Genomic DNA, 15,722 nt, shown 5'->3' on the forward strand with positions numbered 1-15,722 from the left:
TTTAACATATCTCCTAAACCGTGTCCTCGCTGTCGTGCAACCCCTCGGTACACTGGATACATGACTTACGAGTCGTGAGAGAACCGTTTTCAAAAATGGAGTTTCACCGTGACTTTTCCTTTGGTGAATGGAATATTTTGTCCCAAATCTCCTTTTATAGTAATGTTGACCATGTCCAAATACGACTTGCTGACAGACAAATAGTGAGGATGGACAATTTCGCGGTGGACGTGGTAAGTGTTTCCACCTTCCTCATCAGCGGACGTGGCAGAGTCCACTTTGAAAGGAATGACACGCAGTAACGGCACAGAGGTGTGTCCCACTACGTTGTACTCCACCACATCAGAGTAGACAAAGATCAAATTCAGTCCTTGGTTCAGTTCTACCGGGGTACGAAAAAACTTGGCAAAAGTCTCGTTGTCGTAAATGCCTGATGATTCGGGTTGTCCTTTTCGTTCTACTTTCTTCCTCAGCTCCATGTCACCGCCCAACATGTCAAACAATTCAGGACAAAATACAATGGACAGGATTTTACTCCGCTCAAATTTCATCAAGAAGCGACGAGCTACTTTGTGGTACTCCATGGTGACACTTTTGTTCCTGACAATCTCAAAAGCTTTCCCAAACACGCCATTAAACTTGGAGGCTATGGCGCTGACCAAATGATGACCACTAAAATAATAGCCTGGGAGAATGGACAAGTGGTAGGTCGTGGTTTTAGTTTTGTCATTATAGGTTTTAATGTCAGATATGGTGGCTCTCTTATCCAACTCCTGTTGCAATGGCTCGTCAAGAACTTCCACCGTAAAAAAATTTTGATTGGGAAGGACATTGAGGACTTGGGTCTTGTGAATCATTTCTACTAAAGCCACTTCCCAATGGGCTTCGTGATCTAAGGGGATGGCTTGAGGTAATTTAGCCGTGTAACAGCACAACGTGTTGTGGGGAAACACCTCCATGGAACTGTCACTGGGTAAGGTTAAGTAAAATTGGTTTTGGTGACTCATAATTCCAGAGTTCTGTGGCTGTCCGAGGGGTTACTGGACGTCAGAGGCGTGTCTCCGCCCAAAATGGGGTTCTGGTTGTGGTTGTGGTTGGAGTGGTGACTGACACTGACACTGGCACTGGACACAAGGTTCCCGTGGTTCCCGTTCGAGGAGAATTTCAGGGAGGGATTGGGAAGCAGGTAACCGATGCAACTGCTCAATAAAATCGTCCACAATTGTTTGTCTCCTTGTTGCAAACTCAAATTGGCGATGGCTGCCCCGATGACACAATACACCACGAAGATTTGGCAGAAAAAGACGATTTGCGTTTTAGGCACACGTTCTCCACACCACACCCACAAGGGTTGTTTTTGTAAATCTTGCACAGAAGAACTAGGTGAAGAAGGAGTGGTCGACGTAGCTGCGTCTGCTGTGTGAAAGGGCATGATGGTCACTTCTTTTTATAGTAGATGACTTGCGAAGTGTCGATCCAAGAATCAAAACTGGGTGGATATCCTTTCCAACGTACTTTGACTTCTTTGACACGTCGTTTGCCCACTTTACGGGTTCTGCGTTCGAGAATGCTTTCGATGTCGTACACGTCGTCTTCTTTTTTGGTGACACGTTGTAACTCGGGCAAATAAAACGTTCCTTTGAGCACTTCTCCGTTCATGTCTTCCAATTTATAGACGGTAGGATGACGGCCATGCACTCGTCCAGTGACGCGAAACAATTCGGTCGTCCAGTTAGGTTGTTGTTGTTGTTGTTGTTGTGGGGTTTAACGCCATTTTTCAGCACGATAGGCTATACATGGCGGCCAGTATTAATGGTGGAGGAAGAACCCGGAAAACCCCGGAAAGAACCACCGACCCACGAGAAGCTACTGGCAAGCTTTCTCACATGCCCACATTGGCTGAATCTTAGACTCGAACCGCCGCAGACAGAGGTGAGATGGCAGTGATCCGTAACGAAGAGCGCTTTAGACCACTCGGCCACTCGGGGCCCCTCCAGTTAGGTAAGTAACCTTTGTCTAAAGTGCGTTTGGTTTTGCCAATGTGCACCCAATCTCCTACGGCCAACTTTCCACTTTTCTTGGGGACAGCCCTCGTCGGGGACGTACCAAACAGACGCCAGCACTTCGTTCTCAGGAGTCACGTCTTGCGGGACACGTCCGATGCTTCGATGGTAAGATTGGTTGTACGCTTGCACCAGGTGCGGTAAGATGTCGATGTACTTCAGAGTGTGGTGATGCGTAAAATATTTCCACATGCGTTCTTTCAAAGTGAGTTGAAAATGTTCCACGATGCTGGCTTTGGTTTCGGGATTCTTGGTGGTAAAAAAATGAATGTCACGTTTCTTTAATTCTTTTTGGAAAGCTTGGTTCAGAAATTCGGTGCCTTTGTCCGTTTGCCATCGAAGAGGGTGACGACCGCTTTGTTTCAACACCCGTTGCAGGGCTCGCACTAACTCGCTGCTCGATTTGGAAGTCAAGGGCACGACCCAGGCAAATTTGGAAAAGACGTCGATGACACAAAACAAATATTTGTAGCCACGATTGTAGCTGGCCAAATGAGAGACATCGGCTAAATCGGCTTGCCATTGATGATCGATGCCTTCCACTCGGGTGCGACTTCTGGCAAACTTGCGTCGAATGGGTTTGTGTAAAGTGTAGGTAGCTTGTTCTTGTAACCATCGTTGCACTTGAGGTAAACGGAGACTTTTCAATCGAGTTTCGGCAGCACGATACAATTTTTGAACTCCTGCGTAACCTGCAGGATGAGAGGGATCGTAGTAAATGCTGGCTAAGACTTTTTCCATTTTTTTTGTGTTTGTGTGTTAATAAGACACCCACTCTTGGAGGATGCTACTCTTTTTCTCTTGGGGTACTTTCTTGGATTGCAATGCTTTGCGTGTGCGACCGGCAATAGGTGTTGAAGAGGAGGATGTCTGAGCGGGGGATATCGGTTCTTGTTTCACTTCTGTCTTCACTTTCTTTTTCTCTTGTGATGAAGAAGGGGTGGCCATCATCGTTTTAATCCATCCAATTCTGGAGGTAGGTGGTGTTGTTAACTTTCGTTCTTTTTCTGTCGGAGTTTGAAACCCTTCTTCTTCTTCTTCTCCTTTTTCTGTCTTGGTCACGGGTACTGGTGGTACTGGTACTGGTGATGGTGCTGGACTTTTCATCAAGGTCTTAAAATCTTTCAGAGTGGGTAGAGCTGTTTCGTCTAAAGCTTTCTGGTGAAAGAGTTGCAGTCGTTGCAAGAGTTGACCGTACTTTTGCAATTTTTCTGTTTCGGACAAATCTTGGCGATCCATCAAGGACTGCAGTTCGTGTTGTAACTGGGACATCTCGCTCAAATTGGGATTGGGAGGTAAATGCGGGGTGCGTTGTTCTTGCCACCGATGGTATTCCATCCATCGTTTGTAAGGCACTAAAGCTAGTTTTCGTCCTTCCATGGGGTTGTCAGCAGTCGATTCTGAGATCTTGGGACTTCCGAGGGCCTTTTTATCTTGCTCCCACTAGTCCTCCCAACATGGTTCCCAAGACTCCTTTCAGTATGGGCCTAACAAGAGAGGTAAAATGCCACCACGTTGCACTAACATCTTCTTTTTTTGACGAATGGGAATTTTCTTTTGAACCATTTTCCGAAGAACGTGACGATGTTTGCCTAAGCATTGTTTCTGGTGTTTGGACAAAGGAATCGTGCCTTTCAAAACGTTCAAACAACATTCGCACACGGTATCGATGACCTCTTTGGAGGCCGTTTGAATGAGTTTTTATCGTAGGGGTGGAGAAGCTTTGGACAGGACAGATAACATGTCCCCATGTTTGGGATAAACGTGGTGGCAGTCCTTTCCTTTTCTTTCCTTGGGGTTTTCTGGAGGGTGACATCTTTGAGTCTTCAGGAGCCCCAAAACAAAACACTGATACCCTACTTGGTCACAGGCCTTTTTTTATACTGGAACGCGTCGCCACTGATTGTCTTTACGTCGTATCAGTTTGAGGACAGGCATGACACGTCGTGCAGGGGTACGTAACGGACTAAATCGAGCCAGTTCTTGCTTGGACAAATCCAGTAAACTTTGTAACATGCCCGATCTTTCATGGACTTTGATTTTGGGAGAAGGTACTTTGTGAGCAGCAGCCACTGCCGCTAAATTGGAAGGTCCTGCCACTGGGGAAGTTCTTTTGGGGGTCATCAACGGAGAAGTTCTTGGTGTGACTAACGTCTCCAAGTACTCTTCAGTTCTGGGTGTCATTAACGGAGAAGTGGATAAACGTGAGGCTGTCGGAGACGCAGTCACCGCTGTGGCAGGTCGTGGTTTGCGAGTGTAAGGTTGCGTCCTGGCCGAAGTGCCTCTCTTGCGACTAGTTTTCTTCTGTGGACTTTTCTTTTTCTGGGGACTTTTTTCTGTTTCTTTTTCTGGGGGCTTCTTTTCTTTTTCCGGGGTGGTGGTGTCTGGTCAGAGGAGGGTCCTGCCACTGGAGAAGTTCTCCTTGGGGACCTGGTCTTTTTCTTCTTCTTCTTGGGGCTTCGTTGGACTTTTGTCTTGGGGATAACTTTGGGGGCATTAGGATCCCATCTTAAGAGAGAGCGAATGATGACCCCTCCTAGAGTACCGCTCCCTCCAGGTTTCAAAATGATTTGTTTTTTGGTTTGAGTGTCGATGCGGGGATTGGCCAGTTGGACCAAAGCGACTTTGTTTCGATCGAAAAAGTGTTTGGTTTGATGAGGAATCTGAATGATTCCTTGGAGTATTTGACGTGCCGTCACCGTGAACCATCGTAAGACTTCTTTGAGACTAGCTTCTAAGACACGAGCTCGTGTTTGTGGATTTTTTTCTCGACTGATGCCATACAAGGCACAAATCAATTTGACGGGAAGATGCGACTGAAGGGACGTCATGTTCACACTGTGTGAGACAGACGAAAAAGGGTCTGAGGTTTTTATAGATTTTTTTATGGGGAGTGAAATGAAGTCGAGGACGGAGACGTGTACAGGACAGGCCCTCCGTCTTGGCACCAGTGGTGAAACAAGTGGGTACGAAATCGCAAATCCTCGGGAGTCGTAGGTTTCAAATCGACGAGTAAATAGGCATGTGGTGTTTGAGTGGCATCGTCGTACGCCTGAGTCAGCCAAGGCGTTCCTAACTGTTTGGCTAAGGCTTGCACTTGCGATTTATCTCGAGGGCTTTTAAACAAGACCACGTAATGCGCATTGAGACTGATGGTGCGATGGGCTTTACTTTGTTGAAACAAATTTTGGGTGATGTAAACGACACTGGCATTACGGTGATGCCCTTTGCGCGTGAACCACAATTTAATTTCTTCTTCGTCTTCTCCTAACATGTCGTCGAAAATGACCAAATGGGTTTGACGGGAGTCAGAGACGATGCTTTCGTCTTCTTTAGGAATGCCTTCCACAAACACGATGGAATCGCCTTGACTTTCTCGCAAGAGGTTGTACGCCGATTGCCACTCTTTGTAACACCACACAATCCGTTGAGGTGGCCGATCGATCAAATGATGTTTATGTTCGATCAAACGTTTGACAAATTCAGTTTTGCCTGAACCGCTAGGTCCAGCAATGAGCATGTTAAAGGAATGGCGAAGATACAAAGCCTCCCAACTGGCACGATCTAAGTGTTCGTCGATGACTTTGACAGTAGAGGAAGAGGGAGCAGAGACAGCAGAGGTAGCCATTGTGTGAGAAATGTCACTTGTGACACGAAAAACAAACAAGACAAGAGTTTATATACTTTTTCAGAACACGTTTATTGAATGTTTTTTTCAAACATGAATACGAAAGACAAAAATACATAAAAGCCAAAGGCTTAAGTACAAGAATAAAAGACACATGATAACCATGAACGTGGAATAAACACAAGTGTCTGTACAACAACATGTTTTGGGTAATGTTCTAACCAGTTCTGTAGTAGGGGGTAAGGTCACACAAGTGTCCTCCCGATAGGGTCTTTCAGGCCTGTCCACGACAGTCCTGTCCTGGGTGACGGGTTCTTCTGGCACCATCACTAACACGGGTTGAAAAGTAACTTTTTTCCTTGAACAACTCTCGTGCATACTGGGCCACTTCTTGGGTCCAAGCCTCAAAACCCCATTCTTTCCAGGCACGGACATCTGTCCAATGGGGATGTAAGTCACAAGCTACACACACATCGTCATACACGTCTTGGGTAGCTAAAAGTTGACGAATCTTTTTTTCCTGTTGAGGTTGAGAAGTATCCAGATGAAAACGCAAGGCTTTGAGCAAAAGGAGTTTTTCGTGACCATTTAAGGCCATTGAGGTGGTAAGTACTGATCGTAAAGAGTCCACGAAGAATCGGCTGGTAAACGAAATCCCAGAAAACAAGTCACTAAGACACACACCACTTGTCGTCCCAAATTGAATGGATACAGTTCTTGTAATAATTGATGGTAATGATCCACGGTTTGAATATGGTCATTGAGTACCTTCCACGGAATCTGTTCAATGATATGTGACATAATCCGTGGCATGGCAACTTGATTTTATAGTGTCTTTGTTTCGGAAGCAATAAAGGTAATTTCTAACCAAACATGTTCGTTCTCCAGTAGGAAATTTAAATGTTACATACTGTAACTGAAACGTCAGAGTTTGTCTAGATGTTTCGTCTTTTTCTAAGCAGATTCCGTGTAACAAATGTTGGTAATCCTTTAACTCGTCTTTCTCAATACGTTGCAGTAAGTGAATCTCGAAGTAACCAAAATTACGAACGTCTGGTCCATCATCATTCACAAACTGAAAGTGTTCAACAAGGTCTGACCACTGAAAAAATTTCTGACGAATCAGTCCTCTTATACCATTCAGGTACCAGTGGTTAAAGATCTGGTGACGTAACGGATGCAATTGTTCTTTACGTTTCACTTGTATTTTCACCAGCTCTCGGTAGATCCTTTCTCTCAACTCCTCAGGCAAGCCCAAAATGTTCTCTTGTAAAGTATCCATAAGTATATACACTGTTTTTGGAATCGTTGGGTGGTGGCCAATAGCCTCGTTTAACTTTGTGCCTAATGTAATATCCACTCATAATCAGTCTTCTTGTACTTTGGAACAAAGCATAATTTAAAAACGGATGAATCACTTTGCGTTTGCATTTCACTTGTATTTTGATCAGTTCTCGGTAAATGCGTTCTCTCAACTCCACAGGCAAAGCACGAATGTTCTCTAGCAAAGTATTCATGAATAGGTCATACTAAATCCTCTTTGGTCTGACACAAGAAATGTTTGCACAAACATGGTTTTACTTCAGTGTCGGGGCCCCGAGTGGCCGAGTGGTCTAAAGCGCTCTTCGTTACGGATCACTGCCATCTCACCTCTGTCTGCGGCGGTTCGAGTCAAAGATTCAGCCAATGTGGGCATGTGAGAAAGCTTGCCAGTAGCTTCTCGTGGGTCGGTGGTTCTTTCCGGGGTTTTCCGGGTTCTTCCTCCACCATTAATACTGGCCGCCATGTATAGCCTATCGTGCTGAAAAATGGCGTTAAACCCCACAACAACAACAACTTCAGTGTCGAATTTAAATCGTTCAGTCACTAATTTGCACATTACAATTCGTTCAGAAGTTTCCTCTTTCACCAAGTTGACATTGTGTTCAAGATGTTGGTAATTCGTTAACTCTTCCTCTGGAATTCGATGCAGTACGTTTACAATGTAGGTAGAATCGTCCATACCAAACCAATCCTTTTTAAAACTAGAGGATCGTTGATTAATGTCTGTCCGATGGAACACTTTCAATTGAATCAGTCCTTGTATAGCCTTCAGGTACCAGTGGTTCAAACACCGGTGACGTAACGGATGCAATTGTTCTTTACGTTTCGCTTGTATTTTGACCAGTTCTCGATAAATGCGTTCTCTCAACTCCACAGGCAAAGCACGAATGTTCTCTTGTAAAGTATCCATCAATAGATTATGGTAAGAAGTTACTTCAATGTCTCGGTCCCACTAAGGGTAAGTAATGACAATTCGGTGACCATCGAGCATGTTCAACGTAGGCCGAATCTTGCGGTTCCCAGTGGTGAAGTGACACACCGCAACTGAAGCACTTGACTTTATCTCCTTCACCCAAGTAGAAAAATCCGGCTCTGGCTAATTCTTCGGGGGTCGGTCCTCCCAGATACTTAGGCCATTTTCCTTTGAACGATTGAAGACGATTTTCAGAGTCGCAGTATTCCGACAAACGCACAGGAAATGAATATTCATCTTTCACAGGTTCGTTTCGATGAGGGTTGGGTGACATGAACAGGAGTTTGCTCAGGGCTGGATGACATCCGTAAGGGGATAGACGTGAAGGTGAACATTCCCCTTTAAAACGAAACTCAGTAAAATGTCCAAGAGGACGAGCGGCATCACTTTCGCATCCCACAGGTTTGACACGCACAGCATCACTTTCCATGATAGGGGTAGGGACACTAAAGTTCCCATGATGCTTTACACCATCGCTCAGGTCACAAGGTACAGCATCGTATCCATCGCAAGGCTCACAATCGCATTCCACTTCCGAAGTCTCACACTTGAATTGTGCCTTTCTAAACAACTTGTTTCGTGTTTCTCTGAAAGTATTCATCTTGTTCGCTCGGTCTTGGTAGTCCCAATGAACTATTGATCTTGCCTAGGGTTCCTTTTTATATACAGACCAATACCAACGTGTCCATACGGTAAGGTGAAATGATTGGGAAGTCGCACTCGCTTCTGGTACACGATTTGATAGACTTTTTCCAAGGGTCGACTGACGATGTGGTGAGTGGGTAAACGTACAATCTTGTTCGGTTGATAGGTGGTCACTTTAAAGTTTGCATCCTCTCAGGACAGCAAGGCTTCTTTCAATATGCCAAAGTTGACCACTCGACTGGTACGATAATTCAGAGTCAGTCCTTTCACTTTGCATGTCGTGTGCACTTCTCCTTGTTTGTCCCGGTATTCGTAGCCGTAATTTTTGGGACCGCCACTGACGAAACTTAGAATCTTGTCGTCGGGATGCTCGTCTGTCCAGGCTCCTAAACGGTCTCCTTCGATGTCAGGGTGATGTTGAATCGGGTGATGGATGTAAATGCAACTGTCCGTGTCAAAGTACAGGACACGTTCCCCTAACAGTTCTAAAGCTTCGTACAATTTTAAGCGAGCATGAGCTGTCACGTAAGCCGCAATGATGACATTTCCAAAAGGGTCGTCTTGTACAAAGTCCAGATCTTCTTCGTAATTGACCAAGATTAAATCCTCTCGAACGACGTCCACGTGTTTCATGTATTTGGTTTTGTCGTGAATCATCTGGAAGTAGCGGGAAGGTTCTGTCAAATATTCCGTCTTGGGTAAACACGGTCATTGTGCCATTTTACCCCACAAGCAATTTAACATCACTTTGGCAAACGATCGCCTGCCTTCGTTTTTTTCGATGTGGTCTAAAGAGATGCCTTCTTGTTCGTAGTATTTCTCTTTGAATTGTATTTGGTCTTCGGGAGTGTGACACCAGGAAGGATAGCCGCTGGCTTCTTGCTTCAGTTTCAAAAAGGCATCCACGTAGTCAGCGAAAATGCCTTTCTGACTGGGATCACCCTTGTGGTATTGTTGTGTCTTGGGAAAGTGGCAAATTTCGTACACTTCTAACAGTTGGTATCCCATGTCCAGAGCTTTGAACAATTCTACGCTGACCCAGGTTCCCGTCAAGGCCCGTTCTTCCTGGCTGTGCTGACAAGGCTGATCTTGGTTGCACGTTTCGGCACAAGTACGGCACAAGGGAAACATCAGTTTGCCTTGACAATGGTGAGGTAAGACGGGATGGTATAGGTTCGTGGGAGGCAAAACTTTGCACTTGATCAAGCCTTCGTATTGTCGAATGTTTTTCAGGTCGATGTGTTCCGTCAGCAATTGCGGGTGCCCTACAGGAAAGCGACAATATTTGGACACGTAGGGATAGAGCGAACACACGTCCAAGTATTTGATTTCTTCTCCTTTCTCTTCGTCGGCTTGGTACAGCAAACAGGTGGCATTGGTCCTTCCTCCGTACAAACTATCCCTCGGGTTCAGCGGGTCCATGAACTGGTACCTTTCCACGAGGCGTTTAAACTCGGGATCGGTTTTCAAACGGTGATCGTTCCCACATTTCCACCACTTGGTATCCTTGCTGTTCTAACTTTAGGCGTCGCTGACAAGTGTCCTGGTACAAGTCTTCCATGGTTCGTTGTAAAAACTGATTTTTAGTGCCACAGTCAGGGTAACAGATGGGACATCCGTGAAATAAGCAACCGTTAAACTCGTACACGATCTTGGGGTTTTCTAAGTCCCAGCCATCGACCGAATACGTTCCGATGGTCTTTTCGCCCCCTCCGTTGCGGGCATGCTGAATCCACTTGTCTTCCTTGTCGCACAAGTAATGTAACCAGCGTAGGGCTTTGACCGAGTATTGACCCTTGACAAAGTGGGTCGTTTGAGGGCTGATGACAGCCACGGTGTTTTCAGGCATGAATCGTTGTCGATACACTAACGAACACGCTTTGGCAATGGTGCAAGCTTCTTTCAAAGGATCGACCCATCCGTGTTCCATGAACAGTTCTCGAAATTTTCCACAGCAACGTCGTAAAATGTCCACGTCGGAACGACAATACTTTAGCATTTCTTCCTGAAAGTCGAAAGGGTCCGAGGCGTGAGCCTGGTACCAAGCGTAGAAAGCTTCTCGTTCGGTACGCATGTTGTCGGGGTCGTAATAGTGAGCCTCAGGTAAATGGGGTAGAACGGCGTGTTGATTGGCTTCCGTATTGAAAAAGTGTGGAAAGTACCCTTTAGCCATTTCTGTCATTCCAAACGTTTTAGGCATTCGACTCAAAGGCATGGCCAAATAGCTCATCGAATCTTTAAACTGCACTTGTCCCACTTGCATGAAAATGATTTTGGCTCCGTTCAAAGTGACTTTAGGACGTTCGGTGCCTTGTTGCATATAGTACCTCAAAAGAAACTGTCCATCGTATCCGGAAAAATTGTGAGCCATCACCGTGGCATGACGATGACAATCTCCGTAATGTTCGATGTCCTCTTGGCTCCACGTCTTGTCGATGGGGTCTAAAACCCATTGGGCAAAATCGGCTAACGTGTTTGGTCCCCGAAATATTTTTTCACGCCCTCCGGGAATCTTGCTGCAGTGAGGGCAATGACTGAAGATAGGTTCTTGAATGCACTTCTCGCACGCTCGATGAGCCACGCAAAAATTAGGAATGTGAATGCCGGTCCCTTGCATGCATTCGAAATCGAAAAAGATGAAATTGCCTTTCTTCTTGTGACCGTCCTCTTTTTCTGGTGGGGGTTGGTATTTTTGCACGTAGCATTGGTGTTCCAAGTCCACGATGTGGTGACAAATGTGACATTTTTTCTTTCCTCGACATACGTGTGCCTTGGCATTATTGGTAAGTATGCCTTGTCCACACGTAGGGCACAATCTCAGGAGTTGACAAGCACATTTCTTCTGTGAACCTTGTGTTTTCAAATGTTGTTGGTAACAGGTAGGGCTAACAAACGTGCGCAGACAAGTTGAACAAGGCACTGGTTCTTCGCTCAGACAGGGTGGAGAGGCCAAACATCCTGGGCATTTCCATCCACAATGCTTGTGTTGCTCTCGATTATTATAACCATAGTCACATTTCTCACAATAATAAACATATCCCAGGAATCCGGTGATACTGGTAATGGTATCGAAATGTTCATCGTGATGATAAACATGAATGTATTTTCCATCCTTAAAATCTTGGCCTCGAAACAACAGAGGCCCGTGCACTTCTTGAGGGTGAACATTCAAGGTGTAGCGTGGAGCTAGGGCATCTTGCAATTTTTGCATCTCAGGAATGCCACAGGGTGTGTCTTTGGACAGGCCAGTTTGTTGCAACAGGAGTTCTGCTTCATTTCGTTGTTTGGTTCGGTTCAATTTTCAAATGTTCTCCCAGGTTCTTTTCCATTCTACCATGTCGTTCTTGTTGGCATAGGTTCGTCCCACCACGATGGCACGGGCTAAACACATCTGGTCTTGAGGGTTGTTAATTCGGACGAGACTTGTTTTGGTGTTTTGAAGGTCGTCCACCAATAACATCTTTTTGCGTCCAGTCCCTTGAGGAGGTGAGACGTGAGCCATTTTCAGTGTGGCTTTTCCATCGGTGATGTCAAACTGGTCATTAGATTGTTGTACGTGTTGAATCTTGTCCATGACTTTGGAAGGGGTTAGTTCTGCGGGTCTGCTAAACTCGATCCAAACAGGGGATTTCAAACTGTCGTGATCTATGGATAGTGTCAAGCGATCGTCTTCTTTGGGTTGACATTGTCGCTTGAGTGCAGTGAGCAAAGAATCCCACATCTCGATGATAAACCCTTCTGCTTTCTCCAAGGGTACGTCGGCCTTGAAATCTTTAAACTTCACCGTGTAGGTGTAAGCCGTGGTTCTTAATTTTCTAGAGGAGCGCTTTTCCGTCTCACGAATGGAATAGTACTTTTCAGGGTTGACTAAGGGTGGTGAACTTGGTTTAGAGGTTTCAAATTCTGGTTCACTCATGTCCTCTTCAAAATCACTGGCATGAATTTGTGCCAAAATTTCAGCCCTGGTACGAGGCGATAGATCACGTTTCTGCCTCTTACTTTCTTCTTCTTTCTTCTCGAATGAATAGGATCGTTTCATCTTGAGTGCAAAACGTCAAATGACTCAAGTTTAAACACCATAGACTAATTTATAGTCATGGCAGACCAACGTATATAAAAGGGTGTGTGTCTTGTCCTTTCACTATTCATTTCACTCTCAAGCCGAGCACAATGATGGAAGAGACTAACCAAATCGAACGTTTCGTCAGAGCTTTGCGAGGGGTCATTAGAAAATTCTCTTCAGACCAGCCCACGGACTACTCTCCTTCCTTTCGAGATAAAAGTCAAGATACTTGCTATATCTGTCAGAAGAAAGGGCATTGGTCTTCAGAATGTCCAGACCGTCAAAAAAGAAAAAAAAACAGGGGCTAAAAAAGACAAAAGTCAAGATACCTGTTATTATTGTAAAGAAAAAGGACATTGGTCTCCAGATTGCCCAAAAAAGAAACAAGAGGAATCAGAAGAAAAGAGGAATTCTTCAGAAGAAGAGAGGGATTCTTCGGAAGAAGAGAAGGATTCTTCGGAAGAAGAGAGGGATTCTTCAGAGGAAGAAGAGGAAGAAAGAAGACAATTCTATTTAAAAGAGGCAAAGAAACAGGAGAAGAAAAGAAGAAGGGAAGAAAATGAGGAAAAAACGGTGAAGAAATTGAAAAAACAGAGAGACTAAACAAGGGGAAAGAAGAAGTCAATGAACTTTTAATTAAAGTGTTGTGTTGTGAATTGTGAATTGGATTGTAACAATGGATAAAAGAATAAATTAATGATACAAGGTAAGTGTCTTTGAGTTGTGATTTTAAAATAAGAAGCTACACTCACGCACTCATACACAGACACGTACTATAAGGGTAAAATGATTGGGGTTTTTTTTTTTTTGAGTTATTGGCAAATTGAAATTGTATTTCTTTTCGAGAAATGTGGGTGGCCCTGAAAAGGACCTTTTTTCTTTATGGTGTAGGGGTGAGTTTAAGCAATCAACTTTAACTGCCTTAAGCCTTTGCCACGGCCAAGGCCTACTTCTGGACTGCGTAATGTTGATGATGATGATTGGGTTGAAATCACTAAGGGTGGTACGGTAGGCTTAGTCACAGGGTTGACGTGTTTAGCTCGGGAAGGTCGTATTCTCTTCGGTCGTAATAAAGAAGTCTGATACATTTGTTTCAGACTTCTTAACTCCGCTAAAATGTCCAACAGTACCGTGACCATTTGATTTTCACCCTCTTGTTTCTTTGCTGCTACTTCTTCTTGATGTTGTTGCTGTTGTTTTTTTCTTACCTCTTCTTCTTGCTGCTGTTGCTGTAAGAGAAAAGCTTGTTCCGCTTCCTTTTGTCGTTGTATAAATTTCTCCAATTCTTCTTTCTGTCTCTAAAATTCTCCACTTGCGGTAATGAAGAAGGTAACGAAGGTTCCGGAACAAATTCTTGCGAGGAGAGAAAATCCACAAAATCCCAATTCACCTCTTCTGAAAGCAAGTCCGGGTTCCCTTGGGCAGTCTCCCCTGCTGGTGCACCCCAATGGATCGTTTTCTGAATTTCCGTCATGTTGAATCACTGTCGCATAGATTGACTGTACACAAGCACTAGCGAATCTATATAGACCACGTGACGTCATAGACTGCTCTCTTCGGATTGGATGTGGGCTGACTGAATTTTGTAACGCGTGTTCAGATTGGTGAATGAACTCAATCCGTTTCAATCCTTCCTCTACCTATAAATAAGCGCAGTTCACTGCATTGATCCACCTGTTCTCGTCGCTTCAAGTTGTGGACCACAGTTGAATCATCCACCCTTGTGTCTTCCATGATGTTTAGGATGGACATGCTCATGTATGTCCGGTCCAAGTGGACCGTTGTCCACAGGACAAACACCAGCCTGTGGATACGTAGGATCTACGTTGAAAGACAAGGATGCCTGAAAAGAGTGCTGATTTATGGGCCAACAGTGAGACGCAGCCTAAGGACAAGAAGAAGACCAATGCGGTGCCCTTTATGTTAATGAATACATTAACATAAACCCAAAGGCCCTTTTCAGGGCCAGCCATATTTCTCGAAAAGAGAATGACTTTTCAATTGCCTACCCCTTTTTTAAATTTTTAAAAAAAAAAAATCCCATATTCAATTCCCCTTGTCCCTAGACAAGCCCAAACTCTATGTTAAATTCCCATTGTCCCTAGAGTGACCCACGATTTTTCTCCATGTTAAATTCCCATTGTCCCTAGAGTGACCCACGATTTTTCTCCATGTTAAATTTCCATTGTCCCTAGAGTGACCCAGGGGTATTTTTAATGGTAAGTCCCATTGTCCCTAGAGTGCCCCACTTCACTACTTGCAGTGGCCACACTGGATGTCAAAAGCAGCACCATTTCATTCAGGACCAACAAAGCCTTGCGATGAATATGTGTACAATACTTTAGGAGTGGTGATAACAAACTAACAAACTTGTGCTAATGGATGAAATGCAGAAAGCCTTCATGTGATCTATGGCCAGTAGAAATAGTCTAGACAGAAATATTCAGACAATCAGCACAGAATTTAGAGAAAATAACTTAAGGCTTAATTAATTTTAATAAAATGGAATATTATATCATCTTAAGTACATCTCTTCCTCATTATATCACCCTTCATTGATTCTGGAATAACATGGTATATCTCTTGACTCTGTGAGCAGAATTAAATGGTTATACATATTGGTCCATCAGATGTATAACACTTTAGTACATAATGCAGTCAGGACCCAATTTACTGCATTAAAAAGAGGTATTGCTGTAAAAATACTTTATATATTTTAGGTGGACATACAGTTAAACCTATCCACTTGGTAACCCCAATATAAAGACCACCTGCTCAATCACAATAGTCAAGTTCATTCAGTCCAATCACTACATGCTACAATAACAGCTTGTACATAGAAGTCAGTCTTTCTTAACATGGTCAATGGGATGGGGGTGGGGTGGGTTGATGATTATTTTGTTAAAAACTGCATTTTTTTCAGGAGATGAAGAGCATGATCATCTATTAATTGCCAACAAATCTATGCACCTTGTCTCAATTATGGGATGAGAGCTGACACATTTGTTATAGGTTTAGGTAAAATAA

This window comes from Sinohyriopsis cumingii, chromosome 2, assembly GCF_028554795.1.
Source record: "Sinohyriopsis cumingii isolate HCF-2022 chromosome 2, ASM2855479v2, whole genome shotgun sequence".
Taxonomy (NCBI): domain Eukaryota; kingdom Metazoa; phylum Mollusca; class Bivalvia; order Unionida; family Unionidae; genus Sinohyriopsis; species Sinohyriopsis cumingii.